Source organism: Melozone crissalis, unplaced genomic scaffold, assembly GCF_028551555.1.
Source record: "Melozone crissalis strain CALT ecotype California unplaced genomic scaffold, PUWL_Pcris_2 ptg000005l_1, whole genome shotgun sequence".
NCBI lineage: Eukaryota > Metazoa > Chordata > Aves > Passeriformes > Passerellidae > Melozone > Melozone crissalis.
The window spans coordinates 31250027-31263207 of record NW_026535783.1 but is presented as its reverse complement, the minus strand read 5'-3'; the positions used below and the strand labels follow the sequence as shown (position 1 = coordinate 31263207).

The 13181-nt window shown below is 36.5% G+C and overlaps 1 protein-coding gene across 1 annotated transcript in view; it reads right to left on the bottom strand.

The window, feature by feature from the left end:
• The window catches only part of CHSY3 (chondroitin sulfate synthase 3), a 380460-nt gene that overhangs the window by 243219 nt on the left and 124060 nt on the right, over positions 1–13181 (bottom strand). The window lies entirely within an intron of this gene.

The window sequence follows — 13181 nt, the reverse complement described above, 5'->3', positions numbered from 1 at the left end:
AAGAGCACCCTGTATTTGTGTCTCTGGAGCAAAAAGTTGAGTGTACTGATATATGAAAATATTTAGTGCTGCTTAACATTCAAAAACGGAATGGCCTGAACAAAAAAAAAAATTTTTCATGTTGACAGAGAATTCAATAATTGAAATAAAACCATTTTAATATACATTTTGTAAGATACACATATAATAGAGTATGTCAATTAAGCAATTGATTGTGATAGTGATTTCCAATTTATTTCTATAGCAAGAAAAGACATTCTACTTCTGTCAAATTAGTAATTGTGATAGAGTGAAGAGATATGTTTCGTGGCTGACAAGTCTAGTATCCAAAATATCTGGCCTTGATACTTTCTGTGCTGACTAAACATATCATGAATCTATCTTTGACTCAGTTTTCTCTCTAGAAGACAACTTAGCTCATTATTAATGTGATGAGTATTTATTCTTAAATGGGAAATCATATGGACTAGTAAAATACTGATATCATAAATATATTTAAAACCTGCTGCTCTTTGCTAACACTGACTAACTCCAGAGAATTATTTCCCATGACTGGCAGACAAGGGAGAAAAGGCTCATTTTTTTAAAATCTGAAAACAGATTGGTCTGTAACTAATACATAAGGAAAATGTGCTAATTAGATAGAAAATGTTCAAGAATGTGTTTTAAACTTGAGCTGTAATCAGATTCTGACATGGGTATCGCAGTTTGTCTTTTATACACTGAAGAAATCAGGAGAGGTTAGTCCTGATTGCACAGTATATCTGACTCAAATAATTTAGCTCATTTTACTTCAATTCTTTCAAGAACAGAAGTTTTGACCCTGCAAGTAATATTAAGAATAGGGCAATAAAAGTAGAATAACTCCATAACTCCTAACTAACTCCTAATAACTCCTAAGATAAGAATCACGCAAACTATGTAATATTCATTAGCATGTACAAGGCATAAACATTGTCACATTTAGAAAAACAGAACTTCAATACAAAACTTCTAGACTGCCACTCCCATTTAATTCAAACCTCAAATGCCTCTGCTTGAGCAAACATGGCTGCTATTATCACTCAGTTTAAAATTTTTGAAGTTAGTCATATAGCATGTAGAAAAGCAACAGGCACATTCTGATAAATACCTTAAGCTATGTTAAATTTGCCTCTAATATTAAAAACAGGTACCTCTGTTATATTGAAGTGAAAATGAATGTGAAAAAACATACAATGTTACAACATTACTCATACATCCCTTATTCACAGAACCTACCTAAAGCTCTCTGAAAACATTTGTTCTGTCTTGAAATGCGGGTGGTTTGCTTGTTATTTGAGATGAGATGAGATGAGATGAGATGAGATGAGATGAGATGAGATGAGATGAGAGTTTGGCTCATTTCCTTGTAATACATAGAATAGGAACCAACATCATCAGGCCTGTTAGTGTTTTAACTAGCAGTGCTGAAAAAACTGAAATATGGCTTTCTTGAGAATTAGAGATAGTCACAGGCAGGACAGATGGATTAGAGATTGAAAGGGAAAAAAGTGTTTAGGAAAGAGCTGGGTGATAGCATTTGCTCTTTGGAAAAACTATTTTCTCTTCTCGCTCTACAATTTACATTTTGAATAAAGAAAAAAGAACAGCTGATCTAGCTAGATTTCCAGCTCTCCAGTTATAAGTTACACTTCCTTCCTGGTCTGTTTTACTTAAAATTGTATGCTGTGAGCTCTGCAAGGTGACACGCTATGCTTTTGCATTGTCCACTTTTCCTGCAAAAAGTTGAAGGCATGATTTTTACATCTAGAATTTCACAGCAAAGACCCCTTAAAGGAAAATTAGGAAAATGTGTGATGTTGAAAACAAAAGAAAGAAGGGCAGGTGGTTTGCGTGACTTTCTCTTCTAAGTTGTTTAATGAAGAATGCTATTTGAGTATAAACCAAACAACCATTAACTTTACCCATTTACAACTATTAACATTTAAAGTATGTGATTTTTCATAGTTAAGTACATGAAAGTTTTATGTAAAGTAGTAAAATGGATTTTATCCAGAAGATTTGCAACAGATGACATATTGCTGCAAAGCTAAATGCTGTCCTCCAATTGTGCAAATTCTTCTGTAACCCTTGACTTATTACAAAATCAGCTTTACAGAACATTCATTAGCATCACTTATTTAACAGAAATAAATTTATGTTGACATAAATACTGCATTTTTTACACATTCCAATTTCAGATGCCTGGGTTTATTTAATATGCTCCACTGAAAAAATGGAGAGAAGATATACTCCATTATAATACTGATTTTGGTTTTGATAATCAACAACAGATTAAAAGTAGCAATGAAAAGAAATTAAATCAACTCAGTAATGCAGTACTATCACACATACGCAAAACTTTACTAATCCATTTTCGGGTATGTTACTGAAAACTCTTAATAGATCCTCATTTAGAGAAAACAGAACAAACATGACACTGAAAGCGTCAACACTTTCTGAAGATAGTCTGCTTTAATCTTGGCACAGAAATTTGTTCTTAATGTTGCAAGAAAAAATTTCTTATTACAATTCAACTTATTAACATCTAAATGAAAGCAATTCAATTTGATCCTAAATTTGCTTTGAAATTTCTAGGCAAGATGGTCAAGCCCAGAAGGCAAAGGGAAGGATGATTAAATTTCCCGGAAAATGGATTTGTGTGAGAGTCTGAATTGAAAAATGTAGTTATAAATTATCGCGCAAAGGAAGTGGGTTTAGGAAGTGGCAAGATTTATTGACTATAAATTAAAATTATTCAGCATGGTAAGAGTAAACCTTCCTGCAAAAGTTTTCATGATTTTGAATAGCAAAGTAATAAAATGCTAGATTAAATTCTAGATAGATAAATGCAAAGTACATGAGAGGAACACAATCCTAACTCTGCCTGAAGAATGTAAAACTGTGTAAGCTGTTAGGACTCTGTCCTAACAGTACCAGTCCACACAGTATGCAATTCTGTGTAGGTGTCACACAGAGGTTCAGCAATGATGAAAAGAAAAGCAAATAGCATGAGGATAAGTCTAGAGTGAATCAGAAGCTTCATTACATGGTTGTGTCCATAGCACACCAGCACCTTGAGGACTGTGGCCAGGCACCTTGTCAGTACTGTCCCATCCGAAACTGATAACACAGAATTATAGAATGTTAAGGGTTGGTAGGGACCTTAAATATCATCTAGTTCCAACATCTCTGCCACGGGCAGAGATACCTTCCACTAAACCAGGTTGCTCAAAGTATTGTCCAACCTCGCCTTTAACAGTGTCCAGGTTGGGATATCCACAACCTCCCTTGGATAACCTGTTCACAGGAAAGAATTTCTTCCTAACCTGTAGCCTAAGTTTTTCCTCTTTTAGTTTGTACCTATTACTCTTTGTTCTTTCAATACAGTCCCTGAAGTGTTGCTCTCTGGCTTTTGTGTAGGCCTCCAGATAGTGGAAGGCTGCTGCGAGGTCTCCATGCAACTTTCTCTTCTCTGGAGTGAGCAGCCCCAACTTTCTCAGCCTTTGTACCTCTTATCAACTTCATGTCCTCCTCTGCACTTGCTCTAAGAGTCCCACATCCTTCCTGTGTTGGGGGCACCAGAACTGGCACTCCAGATGGGGTCTCACCAGAGCAGAGCAGAGGGGCAGAATCCCCTCCCTCCCCTGCTGCCCACGCTGCTCTGGATGCAGCCCAGGATCCCACTGGCTTTCTGGGCTGGGAGTGCCCATGGCCAGGTCGTGTTGAGTTTGCCATCAACCATCATGTAAGTACAAAGGTACCAACCAAGGCTACCCAATGATTACACATCTGGATCATTAAATAAACAGACAACTAAGGCAAAAGAGAGAAATCCAAAGAGGGCCAACTCTGAGATCGATGGAGTCAGAGTAAATGAGCGCCACAAGAAAAATTGATAGGAGTGGTACCACCTCTTCTCACATAAACAACTATGACACTTACAAGGATGCACTCAAAACTCAGAAACAGATCTTAGTGGCACAGCAAGCTGCTGAGGGTAAAATTTTGGATCACTTTAAAGAGTGAAGCAACAGCTTAGTGGGAAACTACAATCATTGCTATCCAGAACTCCTGTAGCTCCAGTTGAAGATATATCACAATATTACCTTATTGTCCTGTACCCCACCTCAGTTTCTTCTACCAATTACCCCAGAGAGAGAATATTTTGCCAACTGAACATTTACTTTGACATCATACAACCAATTTACGTTCACTGAAAGCAGCGAATGGGAGAATTTGTCTTCAATTCGATATAATACCTGGAGGTCCAACATTATCTGTTCACATTGCATGACTTTGTGACTTTTCTGAATAGTTTGCTGTCTTCTGAATGGTTCTTACAGCACAACTAATACAAGAGTTGGCATGGACTTCTGCTTGCCTTTTTCCATGCCAGCTGAAGCTAAAAGTTGGCAAGAAATACTAAAGATCTAATCATGCTCTGAGGAACTCTGAACTCCAAGCAGGAATTTAAAAAAATACACGAAAGAAATCAGAATAAAGGCAATGTTTTATTATTGTGGCAGAAAAATGCAATAGCTAACACAGAAGCGCAAAGTAATTTGCATTCCAAGTTCTGAAATCATTGTAATCACTGTGATTTACTGATGTAATAAAAAAGGAAGGTTCTTACTGCATATACACAAAAGCTCAAACCTACCAACTTTATTATTGCAATACTATCACATATTAAAAAAAAGGCAAATGGTGCTTTGTAAATTAACACAATTTTTTTTTTGAGCATTAAGAATATTTAACAGAGAAGACATAAAAATTTTCCATTCACTCGAGCTGTTCTTAAATCCACGAGAGTGCTAAACTGTTGACCCTTTTAACTAAACTGGACTTTTAATAAATGTAGAAATAAGATGAACAGGAATCACTCCTGATCTTTCTTCCCTCTGCTCTTTAAAGTTTAGCTCTGCTAAAGATGAAGATTTATTCACAGATTTATTACTGCCAGTGAATTCAAGGGACATTTCATCTGTATGAAGTAGATACGTAAATCTACTGCATTTGAGATGATACTGTTTTGCTGAACAACAGGAAGTTGAGTGCTTAAAAAAAAATCAGATTACTATAGGTACATTAGGATGGCCTCAATAATATGTACTATAATAAAAAGCAACACTAAGTTACAGTTAATCTAAGTTTCTGGACAAGAAAACAGATGAGAGCAGGTCAGTTTTGATGCTCTGAGAAATACTATGAGCCTGGAGAAGATACAGATTAAAACTGGAATCCTGAAATGCATATGAACTAGATAACAGAGAAGCAGTAACAAGCTATGTACAAGTGGGCAATTATCAGTTTGGAGGGAAGTTATTACAGAAACTTCTAAGGAACAAAATCATTCCTAGTGACGCTGGCACAAAATCTTAGACACTGCTCATGACACATAGTCAAGGACATTATGACTAAATAAGTAGAAAATACTACCTATAAGAGCCAGAGAACTTGGAAATTAAGAAGTTGTGTAAATTAAGTCGTTATAATAAAACAACACATAAAATGCTATACCCATGGTAGTAAAAGGTATGTGACTAAATATCTTAGGAAAATTGACTTTTTAAACTGGAAATAATTGGCATACAAAGAAAACATGAGAATATCATCAGACAATAAGGTGACATGAAGACATTATTAAAATTCAGTCTGAATCCTCTACAGAAAAGGGACACAAAACTTAGTTTTGTATCAGTCAGAATATTTCGGAAAGATGCAACAAACAATTTCAGACAATTCTAGGCCTGCATTTTTATCAAATGCATGGGACAAATCAATGCAAAAGAAACTTGTCAGGACTTTTCTGATTTAGTTTGTAAATAGACAAATTAAAAAGCACTGGTATACAAGGACAGCAGCATGCATGGAAGGAAACAGAAAAATGTCTTAAATTACCCTGGGCATTATCTAAGTGAAACAGTTGTGGAAAAGGCTGCATTTTAATAGTCAGCAGATTTAAGGAAGGTAGGCTGACAGTCTTCCAGCCTCCTCAGGTTTGGACTGCCTGGTGTCACTAAGCCCCTTCTTTGGAACAAACCAGCCTTCAGAAGACAAGCACCAGGGTAAGGTGGAAGGGATGACAGGTTAAGAAGCTGGTAATAACAGTTCCAGCTACAATGAACAACAACCCCCTACTCACTGCCAATCTTTCCACTAGGATGCGAAATGGAAATGGCTGACTCAGCAGTTTTTATGATCTCAAAGATCTGACTCATTTCCTGTTCTGGATGATAAAGGATGATAAAGGATCACAGAAAAGGTATAACTAATTTTTCTATCATAGCTTAAGCTTCATGTAACTCAGTGATGTTCAGACTTGTGGTTGCTCCTACATACTTGGTCACTGAGAGAGCTCAGCAGAGGAAAGCAGGTTCTGCTATCAGGAGCTTACACAGTGAGACATCAACAAATGCACTGGGACCAGCTAAATGTTTACACCATGAGTCTTCGGAGCTGAACGTGCCCTTCATGGCATTAAACTAATACCCCTGCAGTCCAGCAGGCAGAGCCATCTGCAGTTTTGACATTGTTTCCCTCATTACAGAAGGTGGTTTATAGCAGTAGCGTTGCCATCCAGGTGACAATCCTCAGCATGTACGTACTTTTGAACATCCTGGCAGTGCATGTGTACTTCCTTAGGTAACAGCTTGATGCTAAAAACTTTTCCAAGGGCTAGAATTGTTCTCTGGCTTCCACACGTCAAGTAAAGAAGCAATCCACCCTCCTTGAATCCAAGTCTCCCACAGCATCAGGGCTATATTCCAAACTGGATCTTGCCAAGGTTCGTACCCTGCCACAAAAGGTGCTTCAGCTCCCTTACAACCAAATACCCTTCCCGGCCATGTGTCATACAGTATGAAATAGACAAAGAATTTATTATGAAGTGGTATTTCACAAATTTAAAGAACATTAATCAAGAATTAATTCTTTCTTCATTTGTATCAAGCCACTAAAATACTCCATTGTTAAAAGAACACACATTATTGTCTACTAGTTAGCTATAACATGCATCAAGTACACTCTGTAAGAAACCCTAGTTTTTTATGTACATGCTTTATTATTACAGAATTCATACTATATTTTAAAAACATAGTAAAATTTGACCACAAAAGTAATACACATTCTTTTATACCAACACATCTTCAGTGCAAGACCCTAAACCTTCCTGAAAGCTCATACACAGCAATGCACCCGAGCATTTACCAATATTTCTTCCGACAACACACACACTTTTTAAATATAGAGTTGAGAACAATGCTTAATCATTAACTTTAAGGAGCAAAAGAAGGAAGTTATTTTGCCAACCTCCTACCCTTAAGCATAGTCCTGAAGGTAGTTTACAATAATTATTGAACCATAAGACTAAAAAAATAATTTTTTGTTAGAAAAATAAGAATTATTAAAGTCTTAGTGCACCTATGGAATTATTTATTAAACTAAGTGAAAGTTACAATTAACTCTATTACAGAATACATGTATTCAAAGTGTGTAAGTACTTTTATTTTATAGTCTGTCCCTTTGTCACTATGTGACGCATTTGGCCATATAGAGGCAGAAATATTAAGTCTGTCTAATATTAGCCTTCAATGTACACAACAGAAAAACAGGAAAAAGTCTTTAAGGTTATATATTTAGACAGAAATATCAAGTTCTAACGTCTATGTTAAGGAAAAAATATGGAAAAGTTATTTGATGACTAATCATAATTTCTGAATTGTTTCTATGTGTTGTGACCTAAAGTATTTATATTTGTTTGATGATAAACTTTTCTAAAGCATGGACTCATACATTTGTGTATCTGACGAAAGATTTGAATACTGTAATTATTCTCTGAAGTGCATGAATGCCACAAATGCTGATTCCACATATACAAATTCTATAGAAACTAAAAATTTTTCTTTTTTTGGGTACTTCATGGGTAGTATCACAGTTGAACCAGCAACACACCCTACTTTACAGGATTACCCCAGAAGGAATTTTTACTGAGAAACTTCCCTTTTGTTACACCAACAATCATGTCCTTTTCACTCCTACTCAGTAGTGCTCAGATGTTTACATTTACCTTATCCCCAAAGTTTTCCCGCCTACAAAAAACCCCACACTTCTAAAGAAAACATCCAATTACTGACAGCTACTGTGGTGAACACTTTTTAGCATGGATATCCTCAGCACTCTACACAGCATTACAGAAGAGAATAGTTTGGTTTGTGATAGTATGGAGATGCCTGGGAGTATTTCATTCACACTTGGCTAGAGCCATTCCTTAAAAAAACCAGTGGTAATGTATCCTTTCTGGTTTTCACTTGTTGAGAAAAATCCCTTGTACATGTTTGAGAATCTTTGTCCATCCAGACCCATTTCACACTAACCAAATGAAGCTGAAGCCACAAAACCAACACCCAGTAATGGCCTGAGGCTGTGCTGCTTGCTTCACTGATGACTTCTCTCCTGTCATACCAGCTGAGACCAGTTCAGATGCCCAGTACACCATGTGCACTCCTGTCACATGCCTGGCATGGGGAAGTGACCTGCTCCACTCAGAAACCTGCCACGTTCAATGCAGGAAACCTTTTACGCTGAACGAAGAGCTGCGGAGATTTGGAGATTTTCTTCAGCAGTGCAATATAACAAAATTAATGTCTCTAGAGCCTTTATGCTTCAAGCACTCTGAATGTGGAATCCTGAAACACTGGGAGAGGACAATTTCACAGAGCGAGAGAAAGCAGCCCTCTGCATGGCCCTGCCCCAGTAACAACAGCAGCTATAAAGAGTATGAGGCTCCTGTCTCATGAAAAATCCTTATACTGCAGTGATATTTTGCAAGTTATAATTCTTCTGCTGGGAGATGAGCATCCTGTAAACTAGAGCAGTCTGACACAAAGGGTTCCCTGGTATTTATGACTTCCCTTAGAAAAATCAATCTTCCTGAAGAATCTGCGTGCGTCTGCCTTACTAAACCTGTCACCAGCTACAGAAAATGTACATCTTACTTTGCTCATCAGGAGCTTAGAAGGACTTTCTAAACAGAGTCCTAAGCATCCTTACTTTTGAAGTAACTCACCAATTCAAATGTTGAAGAAAAATTCAAGAAAAAGCCATTTTAAATTCTAATTATTCTCAAAAAAACTCACAAACTATTAAAAATCAAGCTTTAGGGCTACAAATACTGAGATCTAAGTGTTGAGTTTAACTGCAGTATTTCTCTGCTTTCACAAGTTGGTCACATTTCTCTCTAAATGAAAAATTCTAAGTGAAAACAATAATTTGAGGTTACTATTCCCAGTATATTTATCATTATAGTCTACAGAAAGGAAATGCTGTGACCTACTATCCATCAGTGAAGTCAATTATTGGGACACAAAAAGTTTTTCCTATTGTTTTAGGAGTCTTTAATAGTACTGTTATTTGAGACTAGAATTTGAGGCTAAAATGAAAGTAATAAATACTCTTCTCAAGCTGTTTTTATTGCTTTTTACCCTCAGTTTTACCTAAGTTTTCATACAATCCATTTTGATACAAGACAGCAAAACCAAACAGCCTTATCCTTCCAAAAGTCCACAGTTATCTGGAAACAGAACTTCACTTTCTGTAAGTACTAAAAGAAAAAATAGAATCATCTTCTGGTAGAGGATTTATCTATGCAAGCCATCTACCAAAAATGTTCTCCCTTTAAGTTTATGTCTCAATTATTTACAAAGAGCTACTTAATATAAACTACTTTTGCACAGTGATAAGCATTCTATTACATCAGTCTGTCACCCTCTAACACTTCTGTTTGCAAAAACATGAGGTTTTGGAGCTTATTAAGTAATGTTAATCCAGTGTGACCTGATGGAATTTTGATTTCCAGTCTTGAAACAGATCCTGCTTGAAGACCAAGGGACTGGGCCAGATGATCTCTGTGACCTGTTAAGCTTATATTACCCCACAGCCTTACTCCATATTAATAAGTAAACTTATATTACAAAACATAATTTAGAAGGAACAGAGTGATAGCAATGCCTACTGTAGAATCAATACTAGAGAATCTGCACCTGACCTCCTCCAAAAGTATTTCACAAAAATACAAACTTTGGGAGACTGGAAACACTGACAATTCAGCATAATTTTTAATTTGTATAGTATGATCTGTATTATACAGCATGTGTGCAGTGGCAAACACATAGCATGATTCAAAATTATTTTGAGTAACTCAGCCTTAAGGAGATGCTACTTTTTCTGTTCATTTATCCTTTTCTACCACTATTTTACAGTTAAGTTTTTCACTTACCTCTTTTCTTGGGAGTGTCTTCCTCTTCTGCAGATTTGTGGAAAGTACATAGTACAGTAAAAAACAATAATTCTCCTGTGTTTAAGTGATACCCTTCCATTTATTCACATATCTTTTTTTTTCCCCCACATATTCTACATATGCCCAAAATTATGCACTGGGAGTCCTACAAGATGAGTACAACATACCTGAAGATGAAACACATGTTTTCAATGACTGTATTTTACACATCCAGTTAAACAAAATCACACCAATGGCAGTTTCTTTAGCTGAACTTTCATGCAATTAAAAAGGCTGACTGATTTGTTAGTATCACACAGGTAATGCCATAAACAGTGCAGTATATCATCTGTGGAGAATACAGTACCTCTTTTTAGCTAACAAGTCTGGATGCACACCTACCAGACAAATGACAAACAAGAATAGTCAATGCTTATTTCTTGGGCAAAGTACAGCTGTTACAGAACTGCCTGAGGAGAAACATCAGTTTGCCAACATTGCCTGAAAAGCCCATGAAGGTGGAGAATAGAAGTTAGTAAGAAGGTAAGAAATTTCAAAAGGTCAAAATAGAAAGCATGACAAGAGGGAAGAGATGGGATGCTAACCTATCCTGGGGAGTGGTGAGGATCAATTAAATCACATGAACATGCAGAAGTTAGAAAGGTCAGATAAACTGGAAGGAACTTCTTGATCAGGAAATATATCTTGCCACATACAGAAGAACGCAGTGCATCAGCACATCTCGTCTTTGATACCAAAATACTTCTGAACAGTAAAGAAAACAAGGCAGAGTACTACTGCATACAGGCCTTGCTTTGTCAGAAACTGCATTTATGCAGGCAAGTGAATACTGATGGCTCTTACCACTACTACAACATAAGTCTTACTTACACCTACCTCTTCCCACTGGGAAATTAAGCCATATCAGGAATGTTCCCATAGTCAGAATAGGGGGATTTAACTTCAGGGGACCATAATGAAAAAAGCACTACATTAATGAAAAAGGCCAATTTTCTAAAACAAAACAGAAGATCGGCCCAAAAGTGGCCAAGGACCGCTAGACAGAGCAGCAGTGATAACAGGCAGAAATACCAGAGGACTGAAGTTTGCCATCCCTGGAACCAAATTTTGGTGAGTTTCTCAATGTAGAGTTTGTTCAGATCTCTCTTCTGAACAGATCTGCAGAGCAGAAACAGCAGAATGTTGCACTTGCCTTCACTGTGACTTGTCAGATATTTCTAGAGATATTTTCTCCCCAGTATAGGCAGATCTGAAAGGAAGTCTTTCCATGTCCGAAATAATTGTAACTTCTAACAGTAAATCATATTACTAATTAAAATTACCTCAAGCACTGAAATGAGAAAAACTGTTTAAAATGCTTAGAAGTGAAGAAAAAATGAGACTGGTTCAGAAAAACAAATCCTGTAACTCCCTATATATTTCAACACAACATATAATTATGCCTGTAAAATTTTATTTCTTTTGAGGCACAGGCTTGCAGCTTATTTTCCCCGTTAGTGTTTACCAGTTACAATTTTCTCTTTTCTTTTAATCTCAAGATGTTATCATTCCACAGCAAATACACTTCAGAAAACTGCTGGGTCTACCCTTTAAAGAAGCTTTTGAATCCTTTAATTATCCAAAGAAAAATTCAATAAATGCTTGTTTAGCCAATTGACTACAGATTTATATTCCAGCACTACCAGATAAGGCTGAAATAATGCATAAAAGTGACATCCATAACTTCCATTAATACCATGAATTCTGTTTAAGTACTTCATCAATCAAAAAATTACCTTTCTGCATACATTACACATTTTGTTTACATTAATGCGTAAACATCTGCAACAAAAACAGTGTAGGAAAACACCTGACCTTGGATGACTTTGTTTATTTATAATTAGCAATATTCCAATATTAGTTTATGTATTTTCCTTAGTCCATTTGCCTTACTTGGATAGATTTTTCCACACAAAATAAAGACCAGATAAGCATTATCAAGAGATATACATAACAGGAAAACATAGCAGCTTAGCACAAGAGTCATATTTGATTGTACAATCCTACGGAGAATAGGAATTCAATCTACAGCATCCATTTTAAATTACATTCATCCAGGCAACATCAGATAAAAACTCAGTGCCACCTTTTAGCAGTGCTGGTCAAAGGATAAAGCCAAGAATGTGAGACAGAGGTAATATATATTTCTAAAACTATCTAGCAAAATGGACATATAAACATGTTTATAGGGGAAGCAAAGTTTTGAAGACCTAAAGCTACCTGGAAGCCTTTTGTATACCTTAAACAGCAGACTAATCTCCTTGCTTTAAGCACAGGCCAAGTTGTTTCACTTCCTGTTTTCTGGTAATAAATCCAACATTCTGACAAAATCTGAGGTATCAAAAGAGATAAAGGGTAATCAAAATTGGCAGACAAAAAAGAGAAAAAAGATCAGGACTAGTGCCTCTAGTGCCTATCTAGGACTTTCAAGGAAGAAATTTTTAAGATAAAAACCGGCAATCTCAGAAGATCAACACTTGTAGCAGAGCACTGACTTCTTGTTTAGAACTCTTAAGAGCCTTGAAGTTATTTGATTTTCTTTGAAGTCTGCATATTTATTCAAACTGTCATCAAAATCTGGCTTTTTATAAAAGCTGTTGAGTAGATTAGGTGTTAAGATATGGATGTGCTGGAGCACAGAACTCCTGAAAGACAGCACCCAAGGGGGAAAAACAGTGTGATTTCATATTAGCTAGGATAGACAGACAAATGGAGTGACGAGGCTGGTGAAGGAAGAGCCTAGAACACAAGTCCTGTGAGGAATGGCTGAGGGATCTGAGGGTGTATAGCCTGGAGAAAAGGAGGCTCAGGGGTGACCTTA